Raw genomic sequence first — 17,505 nt, forward strand, 5'->3', positions numbered from 1 at the left:
TTTTTTCCATCCTTAATAGATCTGTAAAGCAGGAAAATACATACAGGAAGTTGTAAAGGAATCTTCAATAATTATTTCAAGCATTTTTTTCATTTAAAAAATTTCATTTCCCAAAATTAAAAAAAAAAATAAATAAAATGTGAAAAGTGTTTAAAGGTACAACAGTCTCCCCTACAATTATTTTAACATTATTTCCGTTCTCGTTCTTGTCGTTTCCGTTCCCGGTTTATTGTGAATTATTAGCAGGCGAAGAGATTGAGTGCAGTCATATTGAAATTCTTGCATGTCACATGACAGGGTAGGCCTACACATTCACGAAGGATGACAGCTGAACCACACTTTCAAAGTACGCACCGTTGTTTCTTAATGCAACATTTCAAGTATAGTTAGAGTTAGAAGTTCTTATTGGTAGGAAAATAGAGCACCCTTAAGTACTTCAATCCAAGTAGGTATTTTGTACATCCGTGGTGAGATGAGTTGCGTGCAGATTGTGCTCAGCCGGCTCCACCATCCGCCAAACCACACAGTCCTCTCAAACTATCAATTCCGTACACCAGACGAATATACATGGGTCTTCATGTTCTCATCAGAAATGAAAGAATGTGGAGTGCTCCGGCGCCTCTTATGCAACCTGTGAGTCGTCTAGAACCCTTCACCACTGCCATCTACCAGCCGTTGAATAAACCACGACAATTGGTCGATACGATACCGACTAAACACAAGTGATTGCTTTGTTTTTTTTTTTTTTCTTCGAAACGGAGATGGTATTAAAAGGAAGCTCGTGGACATGAGGTATAAAACCCTCATAATCTTGGCTTTGACCACCACCCTAGATCATATATAGGCCTATACGTAGTTGGCTCGGCCTTACAAGCTTTGACGGTAACAACTTTTGTCAAGTTTATTTTGCTGCCATCTAATTTTTACATAAGGAGTCACGAACTCCCATTTGAATTGCATTAGCGACTGTATTGCCATCTCGTGTTCGTTTACGGCGGACGAGTGGCGATCCTGGCGGTTGTTCTCTTCAAAGTGCTACCGATTTTAACATAGGGATGATCAATCTGTTATATATGTGATCTGGGCCACCACAAATAGTACATATCACATCGCCAATATTTGAACTCGTGTCCACGGTCATCGTAAGCCAACGCTATGTCAACTGGGCTGCCATGGCGGTCTCTGACAAATGACAGCATTGAAGCATACAAAATGAACCAGTGTTTACTCTCATTATGGTCACTGTGTGGTTGTCCGCTGTCAGTTTTCTCGTCCCAGGGAATATCTAATATTCGGCTTACAGAGGGTTGCCAACTTTTCTTGAAGAAAATACGAAAGACTAATGAATCCACAAAATTCCACATAGAAAATTGTCAAATTACTTCGTTCATTTACTAAAAAACAACTCTATCCTACACTTCGGCAACTAGGCTTAATTTAAGAGTAATTTTGGGACATTTTGCCTCGCTTAATAGTTGAAGTCGACTGCAATTTACAGCTCTGATTAGATGTGCCATGCTCCTGTTTCGAACATCTGTCCAATTATTGTTCATGAGGTAAAACATCCATTTTGCATGAGAATTACTGCTTGGTATGCTTAGATCAAACCAGCCAGTTTGTTTTTCAAACTTATAATATTAATATCGTTTGATTTTAAACAGGTGAACACTAAAACTCATTTCTGGCAGGCATTACCTTCTAAAAACAACTGCACATTTTAATGCATGTCCTGAACAACAAAATTTATCAACAGTAATCTCACTAGAGGTTTTGATTTATCTAGAGAAAATCAAAACTCGAGTGGGATTTAATTGACTATTACACGATTAGAAGAAAGTAGGCTATATAAAGATTAGAAGTAACAAAGTGTACAATAAAATATTAATTGGCTTACGAAAATACAACTGTCTTCAAATGTATTATTGTACCATTCCAACATTACGCTAGATGGCAGTAGTGTTTTATGATGATGTTTTCTTGTTACCGGTATCAGTTGTGCCAACTATGGAATCATCATTGAACTCTGTGGACTGTTACTAGTCAAGAAGACTTTGTTGATTCAGTTTCGTTTTTATTAAAACATTTTCATTCCATTTCAATCATCCGGATCCCAGTAATCAACGTCACTTGACAGATGATTTTCAATAAATCTTAGTATTAAACAATCTCTGTTACGTGACTATCCATAATATATAGCAGAAGCTATAACAAACATAACCTAAATAATATAAACAAGTGTTAGAAAAGTTTTAATTAGGGATGATGAAATAAACAAGAAACGTTTTAATTAACGATGATGAAATAAAAAATAAACATGGATAATTTTAAAAGAAACAATTATTGAAAGTACAATTTTCAAATTTGAATATTTTGGTGGTTCAGTTGATGTTATATTGGACGTGTGCTTAAAAGAAGTGAACTCGTTGGTGTACATGGTGTATCCCTCAACTCATTCAGGATTTCCGAATGGTGCTCTTCATATATGACCAGTGATCTTTATTAATTCTTGTTCTTGAATGCCAAAATGCGAGTCATATTTGAAAGTGATGTGCATCGACTGGAGTAGTTTGTAATTTTCTGTTTTTTGAGGGCCAGACCAGTGCAGTTTGAAATGTTGGCAAACAAAGAAACAAATGCTAGGGTAGTGATAAAAATAAACAAATGCTAGGGACGCGATAAAATTAAACAAATGCTAGGGACGCGATAAAATTGTGCGATAAGCGGCCATGATTGGTTCAAAGACGTCTTTTCGTACCGTTTTATTGGTCGAAAGTAGTGTGACGTAGTAAAAGTGTAATAGTCATATAAACAATCATCATTTACGGAAAAATCAAATGTTTGGAATAATGGTTTTAAAATTTTGGAAATATTCAACATTTTTTCCTCGATTACTGTAGGCTTACCTTGTACAATAATGAAAATTAGTATGTGTAAAACACTGTCCTGCTATATGAAAAAAAATATATATTTTTGTGATTTTAAAAAATTATTGACATTTTTGTTTTCAAAGTTCATCACTATGCAGCGATGGAGCGTTTTCCACATAACTCTAACATCATCCAGCATTCTGTGATGAACTCTTTTGTGTGCATTTATGCTTGTCATATCTACAGTATGATGCAAGATCATTTCTCTACCTTTGATAGATTGTCTGATAAAAAATAAATTCATTTAAAAAAATGGTGAAATATCAATATTTTCTTCTAACACGAAATAAAAAAAAAATATTATTTATTAAGGAATGTAGTTGAAAGAGCATGATATTGTAAACATGAAAAAGTTCACAAGTGTTTGAGTTATGAGGGAAAAGCTTCATCACTGCACAGTGAAATGCCACCATTTTGAATTTTGAAAAAAAAAATATATATATATAAATATTTTTTTAAAATCATAAAAATATTTTTTTCATATAGCAGAAGGACAGTGGTTTATAAATACCAATTTCCATTATTGTACAAGATACAGTAATGGAGAAAAAAAGTTCAATATTTCCAAAAATTTTACTGCTGTAAGCTGTACCTAACTTCTTAACGACGCTGTATCAACTACTTGGTTATATAGCCTCAATGAAATTGGTAATAGCAATATGGTATTTGGCGAGATGAGGCCGAGGATTCGCCATAGATTACCTGACATTCGTCTTACGGTTAGAGAAAACCTCGAAAAAACCCAACCAGGTATTCAACCCAAGTGTGTATCGAACCCACTCCCGAACTCAAATATGGATTGACTAGCAAGTGCCTCAGCCGACTGAGCTACGCCAGTTACAGTAATGATTTTTGTGCGAGATCGTGCGTATTTGCTTGGTTTCCGCACAAAACCAATCCGCGGAAAGTCTGAAATTCCACATTCAGTATTCCCAACCTAACACACATAACAATTTCCCTCTTCTCACCGCTTATGTGATATATTGATTTTATTGCTTTAGGCTTTTAACATATTATTTTTAGAGACGTTCAATATAGTAATAATTATAAATTGGAAACTTACCACTGCAATTTCACCTAAATTGCAGTGTTAATTATTGTTTTTAAATATTTGCAAAAATTAAGTAAACTCTACAACTCCACTAAAGTTACTGCATTCGTGATACAAGTAACATTAAGGAAGCCGTGAAAAAATCAACAAGATTCCAGACTCATCATAGACTGGGCCTGCTGGAGTATAGTAAACACAGAAAACATTTTAAAGCAACAATGTTGAAGATAGATATTTTTGTTTTGCAACAGAAACCAAGATGGAAATTTCATTGCAACTAATTAGAAATTCCTCTTTCAGGTATATAATAAACGATCTTCGCACAAAATAATGTACGATACACGAGCGGTATGTTTTCTTTCAATTCTCGGAAATTAAAAAAGCTCAACTACGTTTCGCTTTTTCGAACTTTTCCTCGAACATGAAAACTTCAACTTACCGCTCTTGTAACGTATATTACTATTACATTGTGCAAAAATAAGGGAGAAAAATGCTCAAAAAGAAGAAAAATACGGGAACCAAAAGATTTAAAAATCAGGGGTAAATAGGGAGACCCCGGGAAACACGGGAGGGTTCCAACTCTAGTTGGTAACGAGCGTAAATGGGATTAGAACCCACAGTCGGCCGCAGCCTTGGTACACGAATCGAGCTCGTTGATCCCTAATTTATGCTGGTGTTTCCATTGTCTGTTTCTGGAACTCTTTTCCCAGTACTTATTTGTTCATTGATCCATCTTCCAACTATAGGAAACTGCTAGGCTATTAGATCACGCCTGTGGCCTTGAATACGAAATGTGCTGCTAATCATATCATTTTGTACAGCGCAATTGTTTCTCTTGATGTATTCCTCTTCCTTATGCCTATGGGATCCTAATGAATTCTATGATTTAGTCTGTTAGATGACATGCTTTTACCGAAGGACCCGAGGTGCGATAAAATCCTCTGAGATTTATGGCGGATAAAGCTTCCGTGGGGCAGATTTCCTCGCGCTAGCCTCTCTACGCTTGCTTCATCGTCTAACAGACTCCGTAGTTCAAAGCGTTGTTAAGGACTGACTGGAATAGGTTTGTTGTGACTCGCTGGACCGCAGACCGTAATGTTCACGTGTGAGATTCTCCTCGCAGGCTAGAAGACGCTCCAAGTGCGATTTGCGCTCCTTTCTTGTGTAGAAAGTAACTGGTTTCCCCGTGTTGTATGGTCTCGTGCATTCCACTGGAAATGTTTTCAGCGTCTGATTTATATCCAAGAGACGACTACCGTGGCTTGTTATTAAAGTGAGGAAGATGTAGCACTCGGGAACCTGTCTAGTTTGAACGAACTATAACTCGCAATTTAGTTTATAATTGCCGGTATTGATTGGCATAATGTACTCGAAGGAATTAACCACACAATGTCTTGAGATTCTATTATGACTAGGGACCGGATTTTTATGTAATATCAAGGTGTGAAATATGTACATATTTATGTAAGGAAAATAACCTGAATATGTACCAAAAATAAGCTATGTAAAATCATGAAAATATTTAATATCGATATCTGCGCTGGTTTGTATTTGTAGTCAGGTACAATTTTTAATTTTCTGTTCTTCGTGACGAATTCTGCTGTTTCTGGTGCTCTTCCGCCGTTTCAGAGTATCATCATTTCTGTCTTGTCCACATTTATATCAAATTTGTTTTTATTGCACCATTTTACCATGATGTTTATTGTTTCTTGTAACTTTATAAGGTCTTTAGACCCTACTACTATGTCGTCCGCTTATGCGTATGAGATTATTTCCTCCTTGATTTTTACAATACAAAGTTGTATGAGAAAGGTTGCCTTTTGTCCACTCATATTTACAGTGGAAGGTTGCCTTTTGTTCACTCATATTTACAGTGGGCGGTAAGGGGTGAGTACCTCTTTTACTTCCTGAAACTAAAGGCTCATTCACAATGAAAATTAAACATAACCGTAACATAAACACAAAAGTTTGCGCCCATTAAACATAACCGTAACATAAACACAAAAGTTTGCGCCCAGGCTACCAAATGGGATCATTCATAATGATTCACATAAGCATAGGCATAAACAATACCGTAAGACGTTAACATGAAAGTTCGCAAACTCCAAACTTTTATGCTTATGCTTACGTGATTTGCAGACAGAACACAATCGTGGAGCGCTGAAGTATACGACAGAATATGAGGAAATGGCGTCGTTGTTATGTTTCCATGGTTACCAAGTATGTTTGCGGTTATGTTCCCATCGTGAATGATCTTGATTTTACCGTAACGTTTATATTCTTAAGTTAACGCTTACGTTATGTTTAATTTTAATTGTGAATGAGCCTTAAGATGGTATGTTTCGTCCCGAAATATATCCTTTCTCGGGTAGGTAAAAAGGCGTTATAAATCTGTGCATTTCAAATTGTAAACTTCCCCAGCAGAAGTTTTCTTTTTCCTGTTAAAAAAGTAAAAATGAAAAAAAAAACAAATATGTAGATTTATGTAATACCAAGCCATAATATGTAATGTGGGGTAAATATGTAAAAATATGTAGTATCAAATTTTAATATATTAATGGTAATTACAAGATTCGCAAAGATTTGTTATTTATATACGGTTAGGTTGAAAGGAATATAATATGCACATTGAAAGACACTCTTTCAGCTTTCCCAATAACGGGACTGCCTCATTGGACAAAGCATAATAAACATGTTGAGTGAAATCAAAAAACAGACCACAAAAGAGAAAGGAGGGGAACGAACAAAAGGGAAAATTAAAAATCCGGTCCCTAATTATGACTAGGGCAGGGAAGTTCATGCTCTAAAGACTGTTTTAATATTCACTCAACTATGTCCTTAAAAGTGTGCAAAATATGCCCAAATCTTGCACAAGAAATTAATAAAATGTAATATTAAATCTATGTAATCGTACGTTTATTGTTGAGAAGTTGATGTTCTTGCCTCAAGGGACGAATTGCAGTTTACAACCACTGAGTTTCGGATATTTTCCATAATAAATTTGTCTCTGTTGTCTCTCAAGATATTCTTGTACCTATAGTCCCGTCGCTCTTATTTCCGAAAGCCAGTCACGTTGCAGGTCGACTACATTTAAACGTGTGCGTCTTGTGATTCGTTGATGATTACGTTATGCATTTCCTAAGGTTCATTAAATACTTAATATAATCGCCCGCCATTTTGGCTCTTTTGTTGGCGTTCGCAGAAAGCACACAAGGACGTTATATCCCGCTCAGTTATTTGCTCAGTTACAGTGCGTTTGATTCATTATCATAGAAGTTACGGCATGATAATGTTTAACGGTGCGGAAAATAGATTCTTCGTCTGGTAACTCGGCAACGAAGAACAAAATGGCGAACGATATTACCTACCTAGACTTTATAGGGCCTTCACTTCCTAAGACTTAAACAAAGAGGACGAGTCACGCCGGGAATAACAGCGTCGCGACTATAGAAAAACTGTGCGTCACTTAAAAGACGATAATGCTTCACAGAAAGAGCCAACACTTTAGAGAAAATCTCGTATTTTGCACACTTGTTGGTATTCAAAATTTCTTGAACTATTGCAGAATGGGTTATTTTTTCTTTTACTTTCTGCCGTACGCTACTCAAAATGAACATTGAACTCGATATAGTGGTATCAAAATGGATGGTAATGGATGATTCAGGGATAGACGTATTTCCAGTGTTTTTTTAATTAGTTCTTTTACGACGCTTTTTCAACTTCTATGGTCATATAGCGTCTTAATGAGATGAACGTGATTAATTAATTCGTTAATTAATTCATTCATTCATTCTTCTCAGTCACACATTTCATCAAATGTATCAGTACACACCCGTGGAGTAACGGTTAGCGCGTCTAGCCGAGAAACCAGGTGGTCCGGGTTCGATTCCTGGTCGGGGCAAGTTACCTGGTTGAGGTTTTTTTCCGGGGTTTCCTTCAACCGAATATGAGCAAATGCTGGGTAACTTTCGGTGTTGGATCCCAGACTTATTTCACCGGCATTATCACCTTCATCTCATTCAGACCCAAATAACCTAAGATGTTGATAAAGCGCCGTAAAATAACCTAAAATAAATAAATCAAAGGTAATGATGATGACCATAATTTCTATCACAAAACTGTGTCACAGTTAGATGTGATCAAAGATGCTATATCACACTGTAAAAGATTTTATCATATATATTTTATCAAACTTCTGTGACACAGAAATTTGATAGTGTAATGTAGGCCTTAGTTCTTTTTCCAGAGATCCGCAGAAGATGCTCCTTTTTCTGTTAAAAGCTTCCTTGGCCATTGCTATCATTTTTTTTTTTTTTTGCCAAGCAGTATCAGTGTGATCAACACAAATTTTTGACTCTCTATGATAGACAATTGTATTCAATATTTATTAAATTAACATGTGTTCGAAGATTAGGTGAAGTTTTATTCAATAAATTGTAACTTATACACAAATTACCCTAAGTTTTTAAAGTTAATGATATGTTACTAAATTTATTAGAAACGTGTTATAAATATGTGTAATATACGCATACATGAATTCGATTACTGTATCTCAGCTGGTTTCCCAACAATATTGCTTTGAATGTGATGGATCTTTTCATAGACTGGTAAACAAGAAACAATTTTTTTTACCAGACAGTATCAGTGTGACAAACACAAATTTTTAACACTCCACGATAACACGTGATGACAGGCAATTGTATATGGAAAATGCTTGTTATTATTCGGTGGAGAAGCTATTGTCATCCAGTCTGCTCTCAAAAAAGCTGAAAGTTAGAATTTATAAAACAATTACATTACTGGTTGTTCTGTATGGTTGTGAAACTTGAACTGTCACTTTGAGAGAGGAACAAAACTAAAGGTGTTTGAGAATAAGGTGCTTAGGAAAATGTTTGAGGCTAAGAGGGATGAAGTTACAGAAGAAGGAGAAAGTAACACAACGCAGAACTGCACGCATTGTGTTCTTCACCTGACTTAATTAGGAACATTGAATCCAGATGTTTGAGATGAGCAGGACATGTAGCACGTATGGGTGAATGCAGAAATGTATATAGGGAGTTAGTTGGGAAGTCGGAGGGAAAAAAACCTTTGGGGAGGCCGAGACGTAGAGGGAGAATAATATTAAAATGGATTTGAGGTAGGTAGGATATGATGGTAGAGATTGAATTAATCTTGCTGAGAATAGGGACCGATTGCGGGCTTATGTGATGGCGGCAATGAACCTCTGGGTTCTATAAAAGCCATATGTCAGTAAGATAGGCAATATACATTAAATTGGTATGTGTTTGAAGATTAGGTAAAGTTTTATTCGATATTATAATTTATACCCAAATCACTCTGACCCTCCCCACCCATGTATCCTATGGAGTTGGACTGGCGACATTTAAAAAGCAAAGAGTATAAATACAACAGATTTTTTTATGTCTGAAGTATCGACACCCCATCCTACGTTGGGTATCTCTGGTTACAGCGTAACGAAACGGGATCCCTGAAACGGTTGAGGGGTAAAAAATTGAAAATTGCGGCTCGTTTCGTCTTGTTATTTATGGTTGCGCCTAGAATACAAATCACCATGGGACCGTGGCTAGGACCTAACATATCTAAGGGCTAGGTTTTGGTTAGCTATAGTCTGGTTAATTACTAGATGCCAATTACCCTCATGCGAGATCGGATTACGTCCACGTCCATCCAATGTTTGAGTGTGAATATTCATTAGTCGTCATCCTGTTTGCCTATGGCAACGTACAGGACTGCTTTACAGTGCGTGATATATGGCGGAGATTTGTAACGAGCGAAGCAAGGGGCGTGGGTGGCCGAGAGAGCCATCACTCGTCTCGAGGCCTCAAGCGGTTCCCACATATCCACTATAACTGGGGGGGGGGGGGCATGTGTTCAATTACAGTCAACTCTCGGTACAAACGCCAACATTTGTCACGGCGCCTAACTTTCATAATTACAATGAATTTTGATTATTAGACACAAAGCTTATCTGTGTGAATAATTTCTTGATGTTAGGTTTTCACTCTCGGAATATTTTGTTATGAAAATGAGTTTCATGTGCATTACATCCTATTGCAAGACATTAGGTTTAGGTTTGTACTTGTATGAAAATAATAGTTTTTTCTTTTCCAAATTGTAATTCTTTTTAATTAAAGTCACCTCCCCCATTACATACATAGGATTATTCAAAAGTCATTAAATATATTAAAATACTCTTTGTTAAGAAATAAATTTAGAGGAAGATAAATAGCACAGCTTTGTTCATAAAAGAGCGGAGTTTATTCAGATATAAACCAAATTCTGAGCATACGCCATACTGTTGTGTATTTTGTTTGTTGTCGCCTCGCAACTTGATTCACACTGCATATTCCATATTCTGAATTTTGTCTCATTTCTTCACCTTCTTGTAAAACCATCGCAACACTATGGACTTTGATCTACTACAACGTTTTTATTCGCCAGGGAACCGCTCATTTGAAATTAATTTACAAGTTTTGTCCTTCAAATGTGCAGAAATTTGATCCGAACAAATGTAAATTTTCCTTATGAAAAGGAATTTTACAATGTGCAGAAATTTGATCCGAACAAATGTAAATTTTCGTTATGAAAAGGAATTTTACAATGTGCAGAAATTTCATCCGAACAAATGTAAATTTTCGTTATGAAAAGGAATTTTACAATGTGCAGAAATTTGATCCGAACAAATGTAACTTTTCGTTATGAAAAGGAATTTTACAATGTGCAGAAATTTTATCCGAACTAATGTAACTTTTCTTTATGAGAAGTAAGTTTACAATGTGCAGAACTTTTCGTTTTGTGCAGAAATTTGATCCGAACAAATGTAACTTTTCGTTATGAAATGGAATTTTACAATGTTACATTACATCGAGACTTACAAATTCCCGACATCAAAGAAGAAACCTTCTCTGACAGTCAGTAAACGTTGTCAACAGCGATTCAGCAATCATCAAAACCCTTTAGCCATCAACTTATTCAATAACAGCACCTCAACACATCGAATTCATCGCCATCATATCCTAGTCTTGATATTTTTCCAGCAGTAGTAGAGTTATGTTTTAACTCTTAGTTTCATGTGACTTACATTTAATCATATTTACTGAATGTTCAAAAGAACAGATTGTAAATAAGCAGCTATTAAAAATAACGTAATCCATAATAAGGTAATTTTGTTTATCTTCTCAAGTGTAGCAATGTAATATGAATAAAAAAAAAAAAAAAAGGAAGAAGGAGTGCGGAGTAAAAAAAAACTTTTATTCAGGTAGCATTACTAAAACTAAATGTAGAAATAACATATAGGAAATTGTATAGAACAGTAAACGGAAGAAAATTGAGGAAGCTCGGAAATTTTTTGTATATAGGTCTAGTAAAGAAAAAATGGGAAAGGAAAACTGAAATATAAAAGGTATCCCCGTAACATGCCATGAAGGCACTTGGGGGGCATGGAGGTAGAGCCCCATGCTTTCCATGACCTCGGCACTAGAATGAGGTGGTGTGGTCGGCACCACGCTCTGACCGCCTTTTACCCCCGGGAAAGACCCGGTACTCAATTTTATAGAAGGCTGAGTGAACCTTGGGGCCGTTCTGAAAGTTTGGCAACGAGAAAAAATCCTGTCACCACCGGGGATCGAACCCCGGACCTTTCATTCCGTAGCCAGCTGCTCTACCAACTGAGCTACCCTGCCGCCCAACTGAAATATAATGTATTTATTTATTTATTTATTTAAATTCAAATATACAGAATAAAGAAATATAATTACAAAACAAACAAAGAGAAATACAAATAAAATAATACAAACAATATAAAAAGAAGATACAGTAGTAGTAACAAAATATGAGACCGGATGAGCAGCGCTCGTGCTCGGTCGCAGTTCAGATATAATATTAAAATAAAAAATAATAATAATAAAAATAAATAAGTAAAATAAAATAGGAACTAAAATATAATTACAGCGGCAGTGGAATTATATAATATAATATTAACACTAGAGAAGAATAATATCACACGTGAAAAGTAGGACTAATATATATTTCAAAATTATAGAATACAAATATAATATAGGTTGATTAATTCATAAATTTATTTAATCAAATTGAAGAGCATATGTATATAAGAAATATTAACCAAATGGAAAGAGTGTTAATAAATAACTATAATAATTACATGTAGTATAGAATATATAGTAATACAGTAATTATGAGTAGTAAAATGTAGCTAAGGGTGTTTTCCTGGAAAACAGAAATATAACAGGATCACCATTAACAAATGATACACAACTTGTACACGTCATTCATTGATTAAAGTTCTCGTTAACACTTTGTTAAAAACATAAAATTTACACTGTCACACGTTAAAAGTGTTAAAATTGTTTAAAAAGGTATTTACCTTCGACAGACGGCCCGTTTCGACGCTATTTGTCGTCGTCTTCAGTGTCTTACACTGTCACACGTTAAAAGTGTTAAAATTGTTTAAAAAGGTATTTACCTTCGACAGACAGCCCGTTTCGACGCTATTTGTCGTCGTCTTCAGTGTCTTGCGGTATTTGACACCCCCACCCCTACCATCGACAACTGCACATCGCAGAGCCAAAATCAGCAGTGGTTCAAGAGAGACTGAAGACGACGACAAATAGCGTCGAAACGGGCCGTCTGTCGAAGGTAAATACCTTTTTAAACAATTTTAACACTTTTAACGTGTGACAGTGTAAATTTTATGTTTATACTTGTACACGATTTTGATGACATACATACATACATACATACATACATACATACATACATACATACATACATACATACATACATACATACATACATACATACATACATAATATTGTTTTAAACTGAATTAAGGAAGGCTGTTAAAATAATATAGGCCTAAAGCTCTTATTCGAAATTTATATAGATCATATGCGGGGACAAAGAGGAAGGCAGAAAATAGAAAGGATTAGAGAATGCTGGGTTAGCAGTGAAAGACCTCCCTTGGACAGAATACTATGAATGAATGAACATTCGAAATTTTGCGTTTTTTTGCCTTCATCCTTACAAGATACTGCATACATCCCAGATATACTTAGGCCTACCTAGTGACGCACGTTCTCGCTGCTCTGTAGTGTTGCGACATATTTCTGTGGGCAAAAACTTCGGTAGTATTTTTTTTTTTACAAAGTTAAGTGTACTACGCACGGGTCAGAGAGTCTGTGAGACACTGATCGTCTACTACTCTGGTTTGTGAGAAAGTGGTGCTGCCTCTATTCCTCGAATATCCGCGGCGGAGCCACATTTCTCTTCCTTTAATACGACAGCATGCTGCTCGAGTAAAAATGACTACATGAAAATTAATTTGTTCCGTATTTGTGCATATGCTTTCTCCTTCTCTGTCAGACAGGTGGACATATTAAATAGATGTAATGCATGAACTTCTCATATCGTGCGGGAAAGCACCACTAACACCGATTCATCGAATGCCGGTTCAGGTTAGGAATTCCTCATTTACTATACGTTTGATTTCTTCTAAAGCGTAGAAAAAGAGTTATGTGCGCTTGTGTTTCGCAATAAAAAAGACACGTCTAGCTCCATGATGCGGCTTTATCTTCTATCGTGTAAATTTACGCTGATATATTGCGATGCTTATGGACGGCGCGATGATGTGGGGACTTGATAAATTAGCGTGTTGATGAGGATTGGGGAGAAAGCTGTTTTGGTCTCTTTTATTGTGCGAATGAATATAACGATCTCATACTGATGTGCTTAAACTTTCTCGCTCGAATGATAACTCCTTTTGTATTCGTGAATACATAAGATTATGTTTCATCTGTTAGAATATATGTGGAACAAGTATCATTAAAATGGTTATTTCTATTTGCGGTATTTGAAACTGAATTTGTGATGAAGGCGAAAAAATAAAATAAAATCAATAATAAGTTATCTACTTCCACTACTATTAATTTAGGCCGCTTCCATTCAGTTACACGGATTTACGTGGATAGCATACATCAGCGCTAAACATTCACAAGTCATACTAAATATAATGAAAAATTATTTCAAGAGACAACATAGGCCTATTATCAGACATGGATAACACATTCGTATCTTCCTTATTGGAAACTTAATATGTATTATTATTATTATTATTATTATTATTATTATTATTATTATTATTATTATTATTATTATTATTTCCTTTTCACGGAAAACTATCTCCCTAAAATTTAACTATTCTCTCAGTAATGTCGTAATTACTAGGAAAGATTGTATTAGAGATCTTGGTGTCCTACTTGATTCAAAATTATATTTCCATGATCATGTGCAATATATTTATACCCATTCGTTAAGAATGCTTGGTCTAATTAGGTCTATAACGTATTCTTTTTCCACTCCTATGTGTTTATTAATTTTATACTATACGTTGGTTAGATCTAAGCTTGAATATGCATCTGTTGTATGGAACTCCATTACTTCCACTGACTCGGCTAAATTGGAGAATATTCAAAGAAAATTTATTTCCTTGTCTTCTTATAGATTTTTAACAAATTCCGATTATAACTATGAGATTAAATGCAATTATTTCAATTGCGGTAGTTTGTTCACCAGACGTCAGGATCTTGATTATTTATTTTTTTGTAAAGTCATTAAGGGTGATATTGATTGTGAATCTTTCATAAGCAATATCAGTCTTCGTATTCCAGCTAATGGTTTAAGATTTCATAAATTGTTTTATAATCATCATCATCATCATCCTTCACGAATTAGGCCTCTGTAGACCTGTTTCGGCCCCATCTAGCAGTCTTCTTAACGGTCTTCCTGGTCGACGATGTCCTCTAGGTTTATATTGCATCATAATTTTTGGGATTCTTGAATTTTCCATTCTTCTTACATGATCTAGCCAATTGAATTTGTATCTGCTGATTTTTTCTTCTACTGACTCTACTTCTAATTGTTCTAAAATTTCTTCATTCCTTTTTCGGTCTAAAAGAGTATATCCTGCTGTTCTCCTGAAAAATTTCATTTCCGTTGCTTTGATTCTGTTCATGTCTTTTTTCTTTAATGTCCAAATCTCGCTTCCGTATAGAAGGGTGGGTAATGCTAGTGTATTATATATTTTTATTCTTGTAGATTTTTGTACTAATTTAGCTTTTAATGTATTGTTTATTATTCCTAGAATTTGTGTAAATTTGGTAATTTTCTTATTCACATCTTTTTCATTTTGATAAGATATTTCACAACCCAGATAATTGAAATTTTGCACTTGTTCGAGGCATTGGTTATTGTGTATTATCTTACTTCTCACTGGGTCTTGTCCTAAAAATGCCATTACTTTTGATTTTTGTGCTGAAATTTCCATCCCAAAATCTTTTAATATTTCATTTAATGTATACAATCCTCTTTGTAAATTATCCTCTGAATTGGAAATTATGACTTGATCATCGGCATAGAGTAAGGTATTTAATGTTAGAGCACTGGTTATTTTGATTCCTGATGTGTAGATTTGGTTCCATTTTAAAATAATTTCATTTATATATATAATATGTTTTATAATAAGAATCCTAAATCTCTCTCTCCGGTCTGCAGATGCATTAAATATGCTAATTTGCATGGATTCAACTTGGATCCATTTAATGTGTAGTATATCTGAGTTTTTTTCTCACTGATCTAATTTTAATAATTATTTGTCTATTTTTTTTCTCTTGCATTTGGTCAATTGATTAAGGTAGATTATTCCATTATTTCAATTATCTTATTGTACTAATTTATGATTTTATAATTTTTATTTGATCTATGATTGATGTAGACTATTATATTGTTTGTATTTCATCTCATTGCCATTTTCTAACATTCATTCTCATCATCATTTGTTGTTTTGTTCTGTTTTGTATCGTGCTAAACTTTAATTGGCCTTGCGCTGTTGTTTTGCACGTTAATATTCTAAATAAATAAATAAATTATTATTATTATTATTGTGCTGGACTTTAATTGGCCAATGGCTATAGTCCAGCACATAAATGTCAATAAATGAATAAATAAATAAGTAAATAAATAAATAAATAAATAAATGAATAAATAAATTATTAGTTGCGAATAAGCTCATTTAGGACTACGCAAAGTACTTAGAGGCGTTTTTTTGCCTTTCTTTTTTACCCATATTTCTCTCATTCTGTTATTATTATTATTATTATTATTAGTTGCGAATAATCTCATTTAGGACTACGCAAAGTACTAACAGGCGTTTCTTTGCCTTTCTTTTTACCCATATTTCTCTCATTCTGTTATTATTATTATTATTATTATTATTATTATTATTATTATTATTATTAGTTGCGAATAAGCTCATTTAGGACTACGCAAAGTACTAACAGGCGTTTCTTTGCCTTTCTTTTTACCCATATTTCTCTCATTCTGTTATTATTATTATTATTATTATTATTATTATTATTATTATTATTATTAGTTGCGAATAATCTCATTTAGGACTACGCAAAGTACTTAGAGGCGTTTCTTTGCCTTTCTTTTTACCCATATTTCTCTCATTCTGTTATTATTATTATTATTATTATTATTATTATTATTATTATTATTAGTTGCGAATAATCTCATTTAGGACTACGCAAAGTACTAACAGGCGTTTCTTTGCCTTTCTTTTTACCCATATTTCTCTCATTCTGTTATTATTATTATTATTATTATTATTATTATTATTATTATTATTATTATTATTAGTTGCGAATAATCTCATTTAGGACTACGCAAAGTACTAACAGGCGTTTCTTTGCCTTTCTTTTTACCCATATTTCTCTCATTCTGTTATTATTATTATTATTATTATTGTTATTATTATTATTATTATTATTATTATTATTATTATTATTATTATTATTAGTTGCGAATAAGCTCATTTAGGACTACGCAAAGTACTTACAGGCGTTTCTTTGCCTTTCTTTTTACCCATATTTCTCTCATTCTGTTATTATTATTATTATTATTATTATTATTATTATTATTATTATTATTATTATTATTAGTTGCGAATAAGCTCATTTAGGACTACGCAAAGTACTAACAGGCGTTTCTTTGCCTTTCTTTTTACCCATATTTCTCTCATTCTGTTATTATTATTATTATTATTATTATTATTATTATTAGTTGCGAATAATCTCATTTAGGACTACGCAAAGTACTTAGAGGCGTTTCTTTGCCTTTCTTTTTACCCATATTTCTCTCATTCTGTTATTATTATTATTATTATTATTATTATTGTTATTATTATTATTATTATTATTATTAGTTGCGAATAAGCTCATTTAGGACTACGCAAAGTACTAACAGGCGTTTCTTTGCCTTTCTTTTTACCCATATTTCTCTCATTCTGTTATTATTATTATTATTATTATTATTATTATTATTATTGTTATTATTATTATTATTATTATTATTATTATTATTATTAGTTGCGAATAATCTCATTTAGGACTACGCAAAGTACTTAGAGGCGTTTCTTTGCCTTTCTTTTTA

General features: G+C 34.0%; 1 protein-coding gene across 3 annotated transcripts in view; it reads left to right on the forward strand.

The window, feature by feature from the left end:
• Positions 1-17,505, forward strand: part of Ntan1 (N-terminal amidohydrolase 1) — a 624,645-nt gene that overhangs the window by 297,155 nt on the left and 309,985 nt on the right. The gene's annotated exons all lie outside the window — the stretch shown is intronic.

The sequence above is a fragment of the Periplaneta americana genome, chromosome 14 (genome assembly GCF_040183065.1).
Source record: "Periplaneta americana isolate PAMFEO1 chromosome 14, P.americana_PAMFEO1_priV1, whole genome shotgun sequence".
Classification (NCBI taxonomy): domain Eukaryota; kingdom Metazoa; phylum Arthropoda; class Insecta; order Blattodea; family Blattidae; genus Periplaneta; species Periplaneta americana.